This window comes from Rana temporaria, chromosome 5 (assembly GCF_905171775.1).
Source record: "Rana temporaria chromosome 5, aRanTem1.1, whole genome shotgun sequence".
Lineage (NCBI taxonomy): Eukaryota > Metazoa > Chordata > Amphibia > Anura > Ranidae > Rana > Rana temporaria.
In genome coordinates, this window is record NC_053493.1 from 294324666 (window position 1) to 294341056 (window position 16391).

At 45.2% G+C, this 16391-nt stretch overlaps 28 non-coding genes across 28 annotated transcripts; all 28 read right to left on the reverse strand.

Moving 5' to 3' along the window:
- Positions 1–273: 273 nt before the first annotated feature.
- LOC120942033 lies at positions 274–388 on the reverse strand. The gene has a single exon (XR_005749836.1). It is a non-coding gene; the product is annotated as a U5 spliceosomal RNA (small nuclear RNA).
- Positions 389–986: 598 nt separating this feature from the next.
- On the reverse strand, positions 987–1101 carry LOC120941933. The gene has a single exon (XR_005749740.1). It is a non-coding gene; the product is annotated as a U5 spliceosomal RNA (small nuclear RNA).
- A 427-nt stretch (positions 1102–1528) lies between these two features.
- Positions 1529–1643, reverse strand: LOC120941934. Its single transcript, XR_005749741.1, has one exon. It is a non-coding gene; the product is annotated as a U5 spliceosomal RNA (small nuclear RNA).
- A 427-nt stretch (positions 1644–2070) lies between these two features.
- On the reverse strand, positions 2071–2185 carry LOC120941935. Its single transcript, XR_005749742.1, has one exon. It is a non-coding gene; the product is annotated as a U5 spliceosomal RNA (small nuclear RNA).
- Positions 2186–2475: 290 nt separating this feature from the next.
- Positions 2476–2590, reverse strand: LOC120941999. The gene has a single exon (XR_005749804.1). It is a non-coding gene; the product is annotated as a U5 spliceosomal RNA (small nuclear RNA).
- Positions 2591–3028: 438 nt separating this feature from the next.
- LOC120942017 lies at positions 3029–3143 on the reverse strand. The gene has a single exon (XR_005749821.1). It is a non-coding gene; the product is annotated as a U5 spliceosomal RNA (small nuclear RNA).
- A 460-nt stretch (positions 3144–3603) lies between these two features.
- On the reverse strand, positions 3604–3718 carry LOC120942000. The gene has a single exon (XR_005749805.1). It is a non-coding gene; the product is annotated as a U5 spliceosomal RNA (small nuclear RNA).
- A 429-nt stretch (positions 3719–4147) lies between these two features.
- On the reverse strand, positions 4148–4262 carry LOC120941897. Its single transcript, XR_005749706.1, has one exon. It is a non-coding gene; the product is annotated as a U5 spliceosomal RNA (small nuclear RNA).
- Positions 4263–4698: 436 nt separating this feature from the next.
- LOC120941985 lies at positions 4699–4813 on the reverse strand. Its single transcript, XR_005749791.1, has one exon. It is a non-coding gene; the product is annotated as a U5 spliceosomal RNA (small nuclear RNA).
- Positions 4814–5279: 466 nt separating this feature from the next.
- LOC120941936 lies at positions 5280–5394 on the reverse strand. Its single transcript, XR_005749743.1, has one exon. It is a non-coding gene; the product is annotated as a U5 spliceosomal RNA (small nuclear RNA).
- Positions 5395–5824: 430 nt separating this feature from the next.
- Positions 5825–5939, reverse strand: LOC120941815. The gene has a single exon (XR_005749626.1). It is a non-coding gene; the product is annotated as a U5 spliceosomal RNA (small nuclear RNA).
- Positions 5940–6525: 586 nt separating this feature from the next.
- Positions 6526–6640, reverse strand: LOC120941937. Its single transcript, XR_005749744.1, has one exon. It is a non-coding gene; the product is annotated as a U5 spliceosomal RNA (small nuclear RNA).
- Positions 6641–7226: 586 nt separating this feature from the next.
- Positions 7227–7341, reverse strand: LOC120941938. The gene has a single exon (XR_005749745.1). It is a non-coding gene; the product is annotated as a U5 spliceosomal RNA (small nuclear RNA).
- A 427-nt stretch (positions 7342–7768) lies between these two features.
- Positions 7769–7883, reverse strand: LOC120941939. The gene has a single exon (XR_005749746.1). It is a non-coding gene; the product is annotated as a U5 spliceosomal RNA (small nuclear RNA).
- A 567-nt stretch (positions 7884–8450) lies between these two features.
- On the reverse strand, positions 8451–8565 carry LOC120942034. Its single transcript, XR_005749837.1, has one exon. It is a non-coding gene; the product is annotated as a U5 spliceosomal RNA (small nuclear RNA).
- A 598-nt stretch (positions 8566–9163) lies between these two features.
- LOC120941940 lies at positions 9164–9278 on the reverse strand. The gene has a single exon (XR_005749747.1). It is a non-coding gene; the product is annotated as a U5 spliceosomal RNA (small nuclear RNA).
- A 427-nt stretch (positions 9279–9705) lies between these two features.
- On the reverse strand, positions 9706–9820 carry LOC120941941. The gene has a single exon (XR_005749748.1). It is a non-coding gene; the product is annotated as a U5 spliceosomal RNA (small nuclear RNA).
- Positions 9821–10247: 427 nt separating this feature from the next.
- Positions 10248–10362, reverse strand: LOC120941942. Its single transcript, XR_005749749.1, has one exon. It is a non-coding gene; the product is annotated as a U5 spliceosomal RNA (small nuclear RNA).
- Positions 10363–10652: 290 nt separating this feature from the next.
- Positions 10653–10767, reverse strand: LOC120942001. The gene has a single exon (XR_005749806.1). It is a non-coding gene; the product is annotated as a U5 spliceosomal RNA (small nuclear RNA).
- Positions 10768–11369: 602 nt separating this feature from the next.
- LOC120941943 lies at positions 11370–11484 on the reverse strand. Its single transcript, XR_005749750.1, has one exon. It is a non-coding gene; the product is annotated as a U5 spliceosomal RNA (small nuclear RNA).
- A 427-nt stretch (positions 11485–11911) lies between these two features.
- Positions 11912–12026, reverse strand: LOC120941944. The gene has a single exon (XR_005749751.1). It is a non-coding gene; the product is annotated as a U5 spliceosomal RNA (small nuclear RNA).
- Positions 12027–12593: 567 nt separating this feature from the next.
- Positions 12594–12708, reverse strand: LOC120941816. Its single transcript, XR_005749627.1, has one exon. It is a non-coding gene; the product is annotated as a U5 spliceosomal RNA (small nuclear RNA).
- Positions 12709–13290: 582 nt separating this feature from the next.
- On the reverse strand, positions 13291–13405 carry LOC120941945. The gene has a single exon (XR_005749752.1). It is a non-coding gene; the product is annotated as a U5 spliceosomal RNA (small nuclear RNA).
- A 427-nt stretch (positions 13406–13832) lies between these two features.
- Positions 13833–13947, reverse strand: LOC120941946. Its single transcript, XR_005749753.1, has one exon. It is a non-coding gene; the product is annotated as a U5 spliceosomal RNA (small nuclear RNA).
- Positions 13948–14375: 428 nt separating this feature from the next.
- On the reverse strand, positions 14376–14490 carry LOC120941817. The gene has a single exon (XR_005749628.1). It is a non-coding gene; the product is annotated as a U5 spliceosomal RNA (small nuclear RNA).
- A 583-nt stretch (positions 14491–15073) lies between these two features.
- On the reverse strand, positions 15074–15188 carry LOC120941835. The gene has a single exon (XR_005749645.1). It is a non-coding gene; the product is annotated as a U5 spliceosomal RNA (small nuclear RNA).
- A 291-nt stretch (positions 15189–15479) lies between these two features.
- Positions 15480–15594, reverse strand: LOC120941881. The gene has a single exon (XR_005749690.1). It is a non-coding gene; the product is annotated as a U5 spliceosomal RNA (small nuclear RNA).
- A 460-nt stretch (positions 15595–16054) lies between these two features.
- On the reverse strand, positions 16055–16169 carry LOC120941877. Its single transcript, XR_005749686.1, has one exon. It is a non-coding gene; the product is annotated as a U5 spliceosomal RNA (small nuclear RNA).
- Between the last annotated feature and the right edge of the window lie 222 nt (positions 16170–16391).

Genomic DNA, 16391 nt, shown 5'->3' on the forward strand with positions numbered 1-16391 from the left:
AAGCTGTTCAACTTATGGTGACTCCAAGACACCCTAATTTGCATGTCTGTGCAGCTGCATGGGGGCGGGAATCAGCAGGGACGCGTAACAATCAGCTTCATCAGAACAATATAAGACGCACGGCCATGGAATTGGGGGCTAATATATGCATAGGTGGATCAAGACTATCAAATCGTTTTCAAGGCCACGTTTACCACTGACAACAACAACAACATTAAAGCCGTCTGCTTGCCTTTCCAAATCAAAGTATCTCAAGCTATTTTTCACCTAGGAGGCCCGGCATTAGCCAGGCATCAAAAAATTCACCAAAACTCATGGTTGTTCCCCTCCACAGAAATCTTTAATAAAATTCAAAAGAATTAGTAATTCTAAAGAGAAACCAGAGTATAATCCGGCAAAACACAGATGCTGTTCAACTCATGGTGACTCCAAGACACCCTAATTTGCATGTCTGTGCAGCTGCATGGGGGCAGGAATCAGCAGGCACACGTACCAATCGGCTTCATCAGATCAATATAAGACGCACGGCCCAGCAGAACACAGAAGCTGTTCAACTCATGGTGACTCCAAGACACCCTAATTTGCATGTCTGTGCAGCTGCATGGGGGCGGGAATCAGCAGAGCGGGAATCAGCATGGGGCGGGAATCAGCAGGGACGCATAACAATCGGCTTCATCAGAACAATATAAGACGCCACGGCCCAGCAGAACACAGAAGCTGTTCAACTTATGGTGACTCCAAGACACCCTAATTTGCATGTCTGTGCAGCTGCATGGGGCGGGAATCAGCAGGGACGCGTAACTATCGGCTTCATCAGAACAATATAAGACGCACGGCCATGGAATTGGGGGCTAATATATGCATAGGTGGATCAAGACTATCAAATAGTTTTCAAGGCCACGTTTACCACCACCAACAACAACAACATTAAAGCCGTCTGCTTGCATTTCCAAATCAAAGTATCTCAAGCTATTTTTCACCAAGGAGGCCCGGCATTAGCCAGGCATCAAAAAATTCACCAAAACTTATGGTTGTTCCCCTCCACAGAAATCTTTAATAAAATGCAAAAGATTTAGTAATTCTAAAGAGAAACCAGAGTATAATCCGGCAAAACACAGATGCTGTTCAACTCATGGTGACTCCAAGACACCCTAATTTGCATGTCTGTGCAGCTGCATGGGGGCAGGAATCAGCAGGCACACGTAAGAATCGGCTTCATCAGAACAATATAAGACGCACGGCCCAGCAGAACACAGAAGCTGTTCAACTTATGGTGACTCCAAGACACCCTAATTTGCATGTCTGTGCAGCTGCATGGGGCGGGAATCAGCAGGGACGCGTAACTATCGGCTTCATCAGAACAATATAAGACGCACGGCCATGGAATTGGGGGCTAATATATGCATAGGTGGATCAAGACTATCAAATAGTTTTCAAGGCCACGTTTACCACCACCAACAACAACAACATTAAAGCCGTCTGCTTGCCTTTCCAAATCAAAGTATATCAAGCTATTTTTCACCAAGGAGGCCCGGCATTAGCCAGGCATCAAAAAATTCACCAAAACTTATGGTTGTTCCCCTCCACAGAAATCTTTAATAAAATGCAAAAGATTTAGTAATTCTAAAGAGAAACCAGAGTATAACCTGGCAAAACACAGATGCTGTTCAACTCATGGTGACTCCAAGACACCCTAATTTGCATGTCTGTGCAGCTGCATGGGGGCAGGAATCAGCAGGCACACGTAAGAATCGGCTTCATCAGAACAATATAAGACGCACGGCCCAGCAGAACACAGAAGCTGTTCAACTTATGGTGACTCCAAGACACCCTAATTTGCATGTCTGTGCAGCTGCATGGGGCGGGAATCAGCAGGGACGCGTAACTATCGGCTTCATCAGAACAATATAAGACGCACGGCCATGGAATTGGGGGCTAATATATGCATAGGTGGATCAAGACTATCAAATAGTTTTCAAGGCCACGTTTACCACCACCAACAACAACAACATTAAAGCCGTCTGCTTGCCTTTCCAAATCAAAGTATCTCAAGCTATTTTTCACCAAGGAGGCCCGGCATTAGCCAGGCATCAAAAAATTCACCAAAACTTATGGTTGTTCCCCTCCACAGAAATCTTTAATAAAATGCAAAAGATTTAGTAATTCTAAAGAGAAACCAGAGTATAACCCGGCAAAACACAGATGCTGTTCAACTCATGGTGACTCCAAGACACCCTAATTTGCAGGTCTGTGCAGCTGCATGGGGGCAGGAATCAGCGGGCACACGTAACAATCGGCTTCATCAGAACAATATAAGACGCACGGCCATGGAATTGGGGGCTAATATATGCATAGGTGGATCAAGACTATCAAATAGTTTTCAAGGCCACGTTTACCACCAGCAACAACAACAACATTAAAGCCGTCTGCTTGCCTTTCCAAATCAAAGTATATCAAGCTATTTTTCACCAAGGAGGCCCGGCATTAGCCAGGCATCAAAAAATTCACCAAAACTCATGGTTGTTCGCCTCCACAGAAATCTTTAATAAAATGCAAAAGATTTAGTAATTCTAAAGAGAAACCAGAGTATAACCTGGCAAAACACAGATGCTGTTCAACTCATGGTGACTCCAAGACACCATAATTTGCATGTCTGTGCAGCTGCATGGGGGCGGGAATCAGCAGGCACACGTAACAATCGGCTTCATCAGAACAATATAAGACGCCACGGCCCAGCAGAACACAGAAGCTGTTCAACTTATGGTGACTCCAAGACACCCTAATTTGCATGTCTGTGCAGCTGCATGGGGGCAGGAATCAGCAGGGATGCGTAACAATCAGCTTAATCAGAACAATATAAGACGCACGGCCATGGAATTGGTGGCTAATATATGCATAGGTGGATCAAGACTATCAAATAGTTTTCAAGGCCACGTTTACCACCACCAACAACAACAACAACAACAACATTAAAGCCGTCTGCTTGCCTTTCCAAATCAAAGTATCTCAAGCTATTTTTCACCTAGGAGGCCCTGCATTAGCCAGGCATCAAAAAATTCACCAAAACTCATGGTTGTTCCACTCCACAGAAATCTTTAATAAAATGCAAAAGAATTAGTAATTCTAAAGAGAAACCAGAGTATAATCCGGCAAAACACAGATGCTGTTCAACTCATGGTGACTCCAAGACACCCTAATTTGCATGTCTGTGCAGCTGCATGGGGGCGGGAATCAGCAGAGCGGGAATCAGCATGGGGCGGGAATCAGCAGGGACGCATAACAATCGGCTTCATCAGAACAATATAAGACGCCACGGCCCAGCAGAACACAGAAGCTGTTCAACTTATGGTGACTCCAAGACACCCTAATTTGCATGTCTGTGCAGCTGCATGGGGCGGGAATCAGCAGGGACGCGTAACTATCGGCTTCATCAGAACAATATAAGACGCACGGCCATGGAATTGGGGGCTAATATATGCATAGGTGGATCAAGACTATCAAATAGTTTTCAAGGCCACGTTTACCACCACCAACAACAACAACATTAAAGCCGTCTGCTTGCCTTTCCAAATCAAAGTATATCAAGCTATTTTTCACCAAGGAGGCCCGGCATTAGCCAGGCATCAAAAAATTCACCAAAACTCATGGTTGTTCGCCTCCACAGAAATCTTTAATAAAATGCAAAAGATTTAGTAATTCTAAAGAGAAACCAGAGTATAACCTGGCAAAACACAGATGCTGTTCAACTCATGGTGACTCCAAGACACCATAATTTGCATGTCTGTGCAGCTGCATGGGGGCGGGAATCAGCAGGCACACGTAACAATCGGCTTCATCAGAACAATATAAGACGCCACGGCCCAGCAGAACACAGAAGCTGTTCAACTTATGGTGACTCCAAGACACCCTAATTTGCATGTCTGTGCAGCTGCATGGGGGCGGGAATCAGCAGGGACGCGTAACAATCAGCTTCATCAGAACAATATAAGATGCACGGCCATGGAATTGGGGGCTAATATATGCAGAGGTGGATCAAGACTATCAAATAGTTTTCAAGGCCACGTTTACCACCACCAACAACAACAACATTAAAGCCATCTGCTTGCCTTTCCAAATCAAAGTATCTCAAGCTATTTTTCACCAAGGAGGCCCGGCATTAGCCAGGCATCAAAAAATTCACCAAAACTCATGGTTGTTCCACTCCACAGAAATCTTTAATAAAATGCAAAAGATTTAGTAATTCTAAAGAGAAACCAGAGTATAACCCGGCAATACACAGATGCTGTTCAACTCATGGTGACTCCAAGACACCCTAATTTGCATGTCTGTGCAGCTGCATGGGGGCGGGAATCAGCAGGCACACGTAACAATCGGCTTCATCAGAACAATATAAGACGCACGGCCCAGCAGAACACAGAAGCTGTTCAACTTATGGTGACTCCAAGACACCCTAATTTGCATGTCTGTGCAGCTGCATGGGGCGGGAATCAGCAGGGATGCGTAACAATCAGCTTCATCAGAACAATATAAGACGCACGGCCATGGAATTGGTGGCTAATATATGCATAGGTGGATCAAGACTATGAAATAGTTTTCAAGGCCACGTTTACCACCACCAACAACAACAACAACAACAACATTAAAGCCGTCTGCTTGCCTTTCCAAATCAAAGTATCTCAAGCTATTTTTCACCTAGGAGGCCCGGCATTAGCCAGGCATCAAAAAATTCACCAAAACTCATGGTTGTTCCACTCCACAGAAATCTTTAATAAAATGCAAAAGAATTAGTAATTCTAAAGAGAAACCAGAGTATAATCCGGCAAAACACAGATGCTGTTCAACTCATGGTGACTCCAAGACACCCTAATTTGCATGTCTGTGCAGCTGCATGGGGGCGGGAATCAGCAGAGCGGGAATCAGCATGGGGCGGGAATCAGCAGGGACGCATAACAATCGGCTTCATCAGAACAATATAAGACGCCACGGCCCAGCAGAACACAGAAGCTGTTCAACTTATGGTGACTCCAAGACACCCTAATTTGCATGTCTGTGCAGCTGCATGGGGCGGGAATCAGCAGGGACGCGTAACTATCGGCTTCATCAGAACAATATAAGACGCACGGCCATGGAATTGGGGGCTAATATATGCATAGGTGGATCAAGACTATCAAATAGTTTTCAAGGCCACGTTTACCACCACCAACAACAACAACAACAACATTAAAGCCGTCTGCTTGCCTTTCCAAATCAAAGTATCTCAAGCTATTTTTCACCAAGGAGGCCCGGCATTAGCCAGGCATCAAAAAATTCACCAAAACTTATGGTTGTTCCCCTCCACAGAAATCTTTAATAAAATGCAAAAGATTTAGTAATTCTAAAGAGAAACCAGAGTATAACCCGGCAAAACACAGATGCTGTTCAACTCATGGTGACTCCAAGACACCATAATTTGCATGTCTGTGCAGCTGCATGGGGGCGGGAATCAGCAGGCACACGTAACAATCGGCTTCATCAGAACAATATAAGACGCCACGGCCCAGCAGAACACAGAAGCTGTTCAACTTATGGTGACTCCAAGACACCCTAATTTGCATGTCTGTGCAGCTGCATGGGGGCGGGAATCAGCAGGGACGCGTAACAATCAGCTTCATCAGAACAATATAAGACGCACGGCCATGGAATTGGGGGCTAATATATGCATAGGTGGATCAAGGCATATCAAATCGTTTTCAAGGCCACGTTTACCACTGACAAAAACAACAACATTAAAGCCGTCTGCTTGCCTTTCCAAATCAAAGTATCTCAAGCTATTTTTCACCAAGGAGGCCCGGCATTAGCCAGGCATCAAAAAATTCACAAAAACTCATGGTTGTTCCACTCCACAGAAATCTTTAATAAAATGCAAAAGATTTAGTTATTCTAAAGAGAAACCAGAGTATAACCCGGCAATACACAGATGCTGTTCAACTCATGGTGACTCCAAGACACCCTAATTTGCATGTCTGTGCAGCTGCATGGGGGCGGGAATCAGCAGGCACACGTAACAATCGGCTTCATCAGAACAATATAAGACGCACGGCCCAGCAGAACACAGAAGCTGTTCAACTTATGGTGACTCCAAGACACCCTAATTTGCATGTCTGTGCAGCTGCATGGGGGCAGGAATCAGCAGGCACATGTAACAATCGTCTTCATCAGAACAATATAAGACGCACGGCCCAGCAGAACACAGAAGCTGTTCAACTTATGGTGACTCCAAGACACCCTAATTTGCATGTCAGTGCAGCTGCATGGGGGCGGGAATCAGCATGGGGCGGGAATCAGCAGGGACGTGTAACAATCAGCTTCATCAAAACAATATAAGACGCACGGCCATGGAATTGGGGGGTAATATATGCATAGGTGGATCAAGACTATCAAATAGTTCTCAAGGCCATGTTTACCACCACCAACAACAACAACAACATTAAAGCCGTCTGCTTGCCTTTCCAAATCAAAGTATCTCAAGCTATTTTTCACCAAGGAGGCCCGGCATTAGCCAGGCATCAAAAAATTCACCAAAACTTATGGTTGTTCCCCTCCACAGAAATCTTTAATAAAATGCAAAAGATTTAGTAATTCTAAAGAGAAACCAGAGTATAACCCGGCAAAACACAGATGCTGTTCAACTCATGGTGACTCCAAGACACCCTAATTTGCATGTCTGTGCAGCTGCATGGGGGCAGGAATCAGCAGGCACACGTAAGAATCGGCTTCATCAGAACAATATAAGACGCACGGCCCAGCAGAACACAGAAGCTGTTCAACTTATGGTGACTCCAAGACACCCTAATTTGCATGTCTGTGCAGCTGCATGGGGGCAGGAATCAGCAGGCACATGTAACAATCGTCTTCATCAGAACAATATAAGACGCACGGCCCAGCAGAACACAGAAGCTGTTCAACTTATGGTGACTCCAAGACACCCTAATTTGCATGTCAGTGCAGCTGCATGGGGGCGGGAATCAGCATGGGGCGGGAATCAGCAGGGACGTGTAACAATCAGCTTCATCAAAACAATATAAGACGCACGGCCATGGAATTGGGGGGTAATATATGCATAGGTGGATCAAGACTATCAAATAGTTCTCAAGGCCATGTTTACCACCACCAACAACAACAACAACATTAAAGCCGTCTGCTTGCCTTTCCAAATCAAAGTATCTCAAGCTATTTTTCACCAAGGAGGCCCGGCATTAGCCAGGCATCAAAAAATTCACCAAAACTTATGGTTGTTCCCCTCCACAGAAATCTTTAATAAAATGCAAAAGATTTAGTAATTCTAAAGAGAAACCAGAGTATAACCCGGCAAAACACAGATGCTGTTCAACTCATGGTGACTCCAAGACACCCTAATTTGCATGTCTGTGCAGCTGCATGGGGGCAGGAATCAGCAGGCACACGTAAGAATCGGCTTCATCAGAACAATATAAGACGCACGGCCCAGCAGAACACAGAAGCTGTTCAACTTATGGTGACTCCAAGACACCCTAATTTGCATGTCTGTGCAGCTGCATGGGGCGGGAATCAGCAGGGACGCGTAACTATCGGCTTCATCAGAACAATATAAGACGCATGGCCATGGAATTGGGGGCTAATATATGCATAGGTGGATCAAGACTATCAAATAGTTTTCAAGGCCACGTTTACCACCACCAACAACAACAACATTAAAGCCGTCTGCTTGCCTTTCCAAATCAAAGTATCTCAAGCTATTTTTCACCAAGGAGGCCCGGCATTAGCCAGGCATCAAAAAATTCACCAAAACTTATGGTTGTTCCCCTCCACAGAAATCTTTAATAAAATGCAAAAGATTTAGTAATTCTAAAGAGAAACCAGAGTATAACCCGGCAAAACACAGATGCTGTTCAACTCATGGTGACTCCAAGACACCCTAATTTGCATGTCTGTGCAGCTGCATGGGGGCAGGAATCAGCAGGCACACGTAAGAATCGGCTTCATCAGAACAATATAAGACGCACGGCCCGGCAAAACACAGATGCTGTTCAACTCATGGTGACTCCAAGACACCATAATTTGCATGTCTGTGCAGCTGCATGGGGGCGGGAATCAGCAGGCACACGTAACAATCGGCTTCATCAGAACAATATAAGACCCCACGGCCCAGCAGAACACAGAAGCTGTTCAACTTATGGTGACTCCAAGACACCCTAATTTGCATGTCTGTGCAGCTGCATGGGGGCGGGAATCAGCAGGGACGCGTAACAATCAGCTTCATCAGAACAATATAAGACGCACGGCCATGGAATTGGGGGCTAATATATGCATAGGTGGATCAAGACTATCAAATCGTTTTCAAGGCCACGTTTACCACTGACAACAACAACAACATTAAAGCCGTCTGCTTGCCTTTCCAAATCAAAGTATCTCAAGCTATTTTTCACCTAGGAGGCCCGGCATTAGCCAGGCATCAAAAAATTCACCAAAACTCATGGTTGTTCCCCTCCACAGAAATCTTTAATAAAATTCAAAAGAATTAGTAATTCTAAAGAGAAACCAGAGTATAATCCGGCAAAACACAGATGCTGTTCAACTCATGGTGACTCCAAGACACCCTAATTTGCATGTCTGTGCAGCTGCATGGGGGCAGGAATCAGCAGGCACACGTACCAATCGGCTTCATCAGATCAATATAAGACGCACGGCCCAGCAGAACACAGAAGCTGTTCAACTCATGGTGACTCCAAGACACCCTAATTTGCATGTCTGTGCAGCTGCATGGGGGCGGGAATCAGCAGAGCGGGAATCAGCATGGGGCGGGAATCAGCAGGGACGCATAACAATCGGCTTCATCAGAACAATATAAGACGCCACGGCCCAGCAGAACACAGAAGCTGTTCAACTTATGGTGACTCCAAGACACCCTAATTTGCATGTCTGTGCAGCTGCATGGGGCGGGAATCAGCAGGGACGCGTAACTATCGGCTTCATCAGAACAATATAAGACGCACGGCCATGGAATTGGGGGCTAATATATGCATAGGTGGATCAAGACTATCAAATAGTTTTCAAGGCCACGTTTACCACCACCAACAACAACAACATTAAAGCCATCTGCTTGCTTTTCCAAATCAAAGTATCTCAAGCTATTTTTCACCAAGGAGGCCCGGCATTAGCCAGGCATCAAAAAATTCACCAAAACTTATGGTTGTTCCCCTCCACAGAAATCTTTAATAAAATGCAAAAGATTTAGTAATTCTAAAGAGAAACCAGAGTATAACCCGGCAAAACACAGATGCTGTTCAACTCATGGTGACTCCAAGACACCCTAATTTGCATGTCTGTGCAGCTGCATGGGGGCAGGAATCAGCAGGCACACGTAAGAATCGGCTTCATCAGAACAATATAAGACGCACGGCCCAGCAGAACACAGAAGCTGTTCAACTTATGGTGACTCCAAGACACCCTAATTTGCATGTCTGTGCAGCTGCATGGGGCGGGAATCAGCAGGGACGCGTAACTATCGGCTTCATCAGAACAATATAAGACGCACGGCCATGGAATTGGGGGCTAATATATGCATAGGTGGATCAAGACTATCAAATAGTTTTCAAGGCCACGTTTACCACCACCAACAACAACAACATTAAAGCCGTCTGCTTGCCTTTCCAAATCAAAGTATCTCAAGCTATTTTTCACCAAGGAGGCCCGGCATTAGCCAGGCATCAAAAAATTCACCAAAACTTATGGTTGTTCCCCTCCACAGAAATCTTTAATAAAATGCAAAAGATTTAGTAATTCTAAAGAGAAACCAGAGTATAACCTGGCAAAACACAGATGCTGTTCAACTCATGGTGACTCCAAGACACCCTAATTTGCATGTCTGTGCAGCTGCATGGGGGCAGGAATCAGCAGGCACACGTAAGAATCGGCTTCATCAGAACAATATAAGATGCACGGCCCAGCAGAACACAGAAGCTGTTCAACTTATGGTGACTCCAAGACACCCTAATTTGCATGTCTGTGCAGCTGCATGGGGCGGGAATCAGCAGGGACGCGTAACTATCGGCTTCATCAGAACAATATAAGACGCACGGCCATGGAATTGGGGGCTAATATATGCATAGGTGGATCAAGACTATCAAATAGTTTTCAAGGCCACGTTTACCACCACCAACAACAACAACATTAAAGCCGTCTGCTTGCCTTTCCAAATCAAAGTATCTCAAGCTATTTTTCACCAAGGAGGCCCGGCATTAGCCAGGCATCAAAAAATTCACCAAAACTTATGGTTGTTCCCCTCCACAGAAATCTTTAATAAAATGCAAAAGATTTAGTAATTCTAAAGAGAAACCAGAGTATAACCCGGCAAAACACAGATGCTGTTCAACTCATGGTGACTCCAAGACACCCTAATTTGCAGGTCTGTGCAGCTGCATGGGGGCAGGAATCAGCGGGCACACGTAAGAATCGGCTTCATCAGAACAATATAAGACGCACGGCCATGGAATTGGGGGCTAATATATGCATAGGTGGATCAAGACTATCAAATAGTTTTCAAGGCCACGTTTACCACCACCAACAACAACAACATTAAAGCCGTCTGCTTGCCTTTCCAAATCAAAGTATATCAAGCTATTTTTCACCAAGGAGGCCCGGCATTAGCCAGGCATCAAAAAATTCACCAAAACTCATGGTTGTTCGCCTCCACAGAAATCTTTAATAAAATGCAAAAGATTTAGTAATTCTAAAGAGAAACCAGAGTATAACCTGGCAAAACACAGATGCTGTTCAACTCATGGTGACTCCAAGACACCATAATTTGCATGTCTGTGCAGCTGCATGGGGGCGGGAATCAGCAGGCACACGTAACAATCGGCTTCATCAGAACAATATAAGACGCCACGGCCCAGCAGAACACAGAAGCTGTTCAACTCATGGTGACTCCAAGACACCCTAATTTGCATGTCTGTGCAGCTGCATGGGGGCGGGAATCAGCAGAGCGGGAATCAGCATGGGGCGGGAATCAGCAGGGACGCATAACAATCGGCTTCATCAGAACAATATAAGACGCCACGGCCCAGCAGAACACAGAAGCTGTTCAACTTATGGTGACTCCAAGACACCCTAATTTGCATGTCTGTGCAGCTGCATGGGGCGGGAATCAGCAGGGACGCGTAACTATCGGCTTCATCAGAACAATATAAGACGCACGGCCATGAAATTGGGGGCTAATATATGCATAGGTGGATCAAGACTATCAAATAGTTTTCAAGGCCACGTTTACCACCACCAACAACAACAACAACATTAAAGCCGTCTGCTTGCCTTTCCAAATCAAAGTATCTCAAGCTATTTTTCACCAAGGAGGCCCGGCATTAGCCAGGCATCAAAAAATTCACCAAAACTTATGGTTGTTCCCCTCCACAGAAATCTTTAATAAAATGCAAAAGATTTAGTAATTCTAAAGAGAAACCAGAGTATAACCCGGCAAAACACAGATGCTGTTCAACTCATGGTGACTCCAAGACACCCTAATTTGCATGTCTGTGCAGCTGCATGGGGGCAGGAATCAGCAGGCACACGTAAGAATCGGCTTCATCAGAACAATATAAGACGCACGGCCCATCAGAACACAGAAGCTGTTCAACTTATGGTGACTCCAAGACACCCTAATTTGCATGTCTGTGCAGCTGCATGGGGCGGGAATCAGCAGGGACGCGTAACTATCGGCTTCATCAGAACAATATAAGACGCATGGCCATGGAATTGGGGGCTAATATATGCATAGGTGGATCAAGACTATCAAATAGTTTTCAAGGCCACGTTTACCACCACCAACAACAACAACATTAAAGCCGTCTGCTTGCCTTTCCAAATCAAAGTATCTCAAGCTATTTTTCACCAAGGAGGCCCGGCATTAGCCAGGCATCAAAAAATTCACCAAAACTTATGGTTGTTCCCCTCCACAGAAATCTTTAATAAAATGCAAAAGATTTAGTAATTCTAAAGAGAAACCAGAGTATAACCCGGCAAAACACAGATGCTGTTCAACTCATGGTGACTCCAAGACACCCTAATTTGCATGTCTGTGCAGCTGCATGGGGGCAGGAATCAGCAGGCACACGTAAGAATCGGCTTCATCAGAACAATATAAGACGCACGGCCCGGCAAAACACAGATGCTGTTCAACTCATGGTGACTCCAAGACACCATAATTTGCATGTCTGTGCAGCTGCATGGGGGCGGGAATCAGCAGGCACACGTAACAATCGGCTTCATCAGAACAAAATAAGACGCCACGGCCCAGCAGAACACAGAAGCTGTTCAACTTATGGTGACTCCAAGACACCCTAATTTGCATGTCTGTGCAGCTGCATGGGGGCGGGAATCAGCAGGGACGCGTAACAATCAGCTTCATCAGAACAATATAAGACGCACGGCCATGGAATTGGGGGCTAATATATGCATAGGTGGATCAAGACTATCAAATCGTTTTCAAGGCCACGTTTACCACTGACAAAAACAACAACATTAAAGCCGTCTGCTTGCCTTTCCAAATCAAAGTATCTCAAGCTATTTTTCACCAAGGAGGCCCGGCATTAGCCAGGCATCAAAAAATTCACAAAAACTCATGGTTGTTCCACTCCACAGAAATCTTTAATAAAATGCAAAAGATTTAGTTATTCTAAAGAGAAACCAGAGTATAACCCGGCAATACACAGATGCTGTTCAACTCATGGTGACTCCAAGACACCCTAATTTGCATGTCTGTGCAGCTGCATGGGGGCGGGAATCAGCAGGCACACGTAACAATCGGCTTCATCAGAACAATATAAGACGCACGGCCCAGCAGAACACAGAAGCTGTTCAACTTATGGTGACTCCAAGACACCCTAATTTGCATGTCTGTGCAGCTGCATGGGGGCGGGAATCAGCAGGCACATGTAACAATCGTCTTCATCAGAACAATATAAGACGCACGGCCCAGCAGAACACAGAAGCTGTTCAACTCATGGTGACTCCAAGACACCCTAATTTGCATGTCTGTGCAGCTGCATGGGGGCGGGAATCAGCATGGGGCGGGAATCAGCAGGGACGTGTAACAATCAGCTTCATCAAAACAATATAAGACGCACGGCCATGGAATTGGGGGTAATATATGCATAGGTGGATCAAGACTATCAAATAGTTCTCAAGGCCATGTTTACCACCACCAACAACAACAACATTAAAGCCGTCTGCTTGCCTTTCCAAATCAAAGTATCTCAAGCTATTTTTCACCAAGGAGGCCCGGCATTAGCCAGGCATCAAAAAATTCACCAAAACTTATGGTTGTTCCCCTCCACAGAAATCTTTAATAAAATGCAAAAGATTTAGTAATTCTAAAGAGAAACCAGAGTATAACCCGGCAAAACACAGATGCTGTTCAACTCATGGTGACTCCAAGACACCCTAATTTGCATGTCTGTGCAGCTGCATGGGGGCAGGAATCAGCAGGCACACGTAAGAATCGGCTTCATCAGAACAATATAAGACGCACGGCCCAGCAGAACACAGAAGCTGTTCAACTTATGGTGACTCCAAGACACCCTAATTTGCATGTCTGTGCAGCTGCATGGGGCGGGAATCAGCAGGGACGCGTAACTATCGGCTTCATCAGAACAATATAAGACGCATGGCCATGGAATTGGGGGCTAATATATGCATAGGTGGATCAAGACTATCAAATAGTTTTCAAGGCCACGTTTACCACCACCAACAACAACAACATTAAAGCCGTCTGCTTGCCTTTCCAAATCAAAGTATCTCAAGCTATTTTTCACCAAGGAGGCCCGGCATTAGCCAGGCATCAAAAAATTCACCAAAACTTATGGTTGTTCCCCTCCACAGAAATCTTTAATAAAATGCAAAAGATTTAGTAATTCTAAAGAGAAACCAGAGTATAACCCGGCAAAACACAGATGCTGTTCAACTCATGGTGACTCCAAGACACCCTAATTTGCATGTCTGTGCAGCTGCATGGGGGCAGGAATCAGCAGGCACACGTAAGAATCGGCTTCATCAGAACAATATAAGACGCACGGCCCGGCAAAACACAGATGCTGTTCAACTCATGGTGACTCCAAGACACCCTAATTTGCATGTCTGTGCAGCTGCATGGGGGCGGGAATCAGCAGGGACGCGTAACAATCAGCTTCATCAGAACAATATAAGACGCACGGCCATGGAATTGGGGGCTAATATATGCATAGGTGGATCAAGACTATCAAATCGTTTTCAAGGCCACGTTTACCACTGACAAAAACAACAACATTAAAGCCGTCTGCTTGCCTTTCCAAATCAAAGTATCTCAAGCTATTTTTCACCAAGGAGGCCCGGCATTAGCCAGGCATCAAAAAATTCACAAAAACTCATGGTTGTTCCACTCCACAGAAATCTTTAATAAAATGCAAAAGATTTAGTTATTCTAAAGAGAAACCAGAGTATAACCCGGCAATACACAGATGCTGTTCAACTCATGGTGACTCCAAGACACCCTAATTTGCATGTCTGTGCAGCTGCATGGGGGCGGGAATCAGCAGGCACACGTAACAATCGGCTTCATCAGAACAATATAAGACGCACGGCCCAGCAGAACACAGAAGCTGTTCAACTTATGGTGACTCCAAGACACCCTAATTTGCATGTCTGTGCAGCTGCATGGGGGCGGGAATCAGCAGGCACACGTAACAATCGGCTTCATCAGAACAATATAAGACGCACGGCCCAGCAGAACACAGAAGCTGTTCAACTTATGGTGACTCCAAGACACCCTAATTTGCATGTCTGTGCAGCTGCATGGGGGCGGGAATCAGCATGGGGCGGGAATCAGCAGGGACGTGTAACAATCAGCTTCATCAAAACAATATAAGACGCACGGCCATGGAATTGGGGGGTAATATATGCATAGGTGGATCAAGACTATCAAATAGTTCTCAAGGCCATGTTTACCACCACCAACAACAACAACATTAAAGCCGTCTGCTTGCCTTTCCAAATCAAAGCATCTCAAGCTATTTTTCACCAAGGAGGCCCGGCATTAGCCAGGCATCAAAAAATTCACCAAAACTCATGGTTGTTCCCCTCCACAGAAATCTTTAATAAAATGCAAAAGATTTAATAATTCTAAAGAGAAACCAGAGTATAACCCGGCAAAACACAGATGCTGTTCAACTCATGGTGACTCCAAGACACCCTAATTTGCATGTCTGTGCAGCTGCATGGGGGGCAGAAATCAGCAGGCACACGTAACAATCTGCTTCATCAGAACAATATAAGACGCACGGCCATGGAATTGGGGGCTAATATATGCATAGGTGGATCAAGACTATCAAATAGTTTTCAAGGCCACGTTTACCACCACCAACAACAACAACATTAAAGCCATCTGCTTGCCTTTCCAAATCAAAGTATCTCAAGCTATTTTTCACCAAGGAGGCCCGGCATTAGCCAGGCATCAAAAAATTCACCAAAACTCATGGTTGTTCCACTCCACAGAAATCTTTAATAAAATGCAAAAGATTTAGTTATTCTAAAGAGAAACCAGAGTATAACCCGGCAATACACAGATGCTGTTCAACTCATGGTGACTCCAAGACACCCTAATTTGCATGTCTGTGCAGCTGCATGGGGGCAGGAATCAGCAGGCACACGTAACAATCGGCTTCATCAGAACAATATAAGACGCACGGCCCAGCAGAACACAGAAGCTGTTCAACTCATGGTGACTCCAAGACACCCTAATTTGCATGTCTGTGCAGCTGCATGGGGGCGGGAATCAGCAGGGCGGGAATCAGCATGGGGCGGGAATCAACAGGGACACGTAACAATCATCTTCATCAGAACAATATAAGACGCACGGCCATGGAATTGGGGGCTAATATATGCATAGGTGGATCAAGACTATCAAATCGTTTTCAAGGCCACGTTTACCACCGACAAAAACAACAACATTAAAGCCGTCTGCTTGCCTTTCCAAATCAAAGTATCTCAAGCTATTTTTCACCAAGGAGGCCCAGCATTAGCCAGGCATCAAAAAATTCACAAAAACTCATGGTTGTTCCACTCCACAGAAATCTTTAATAAAATGCAAAAGATTTAGTTATTCTAAAGAGAAACCAGAGTATAACCCGGCAAGACACAGATGCAGTTCAACTCATGGTGACTCCAAGACACCCTAATTTGCATGTCTGTGCAGCTGCATGGGGGAGGGAATCAGCAGGCACACGTAACAATCGGCTTCATCAGAACAATATACGACGCACGGCCCAGCAGAACACAGATGCTGTTCAACATATGGTGACTCCAAGACACCCTAATTTGCATGTCTGTGCAGCTGCATTGGGCGG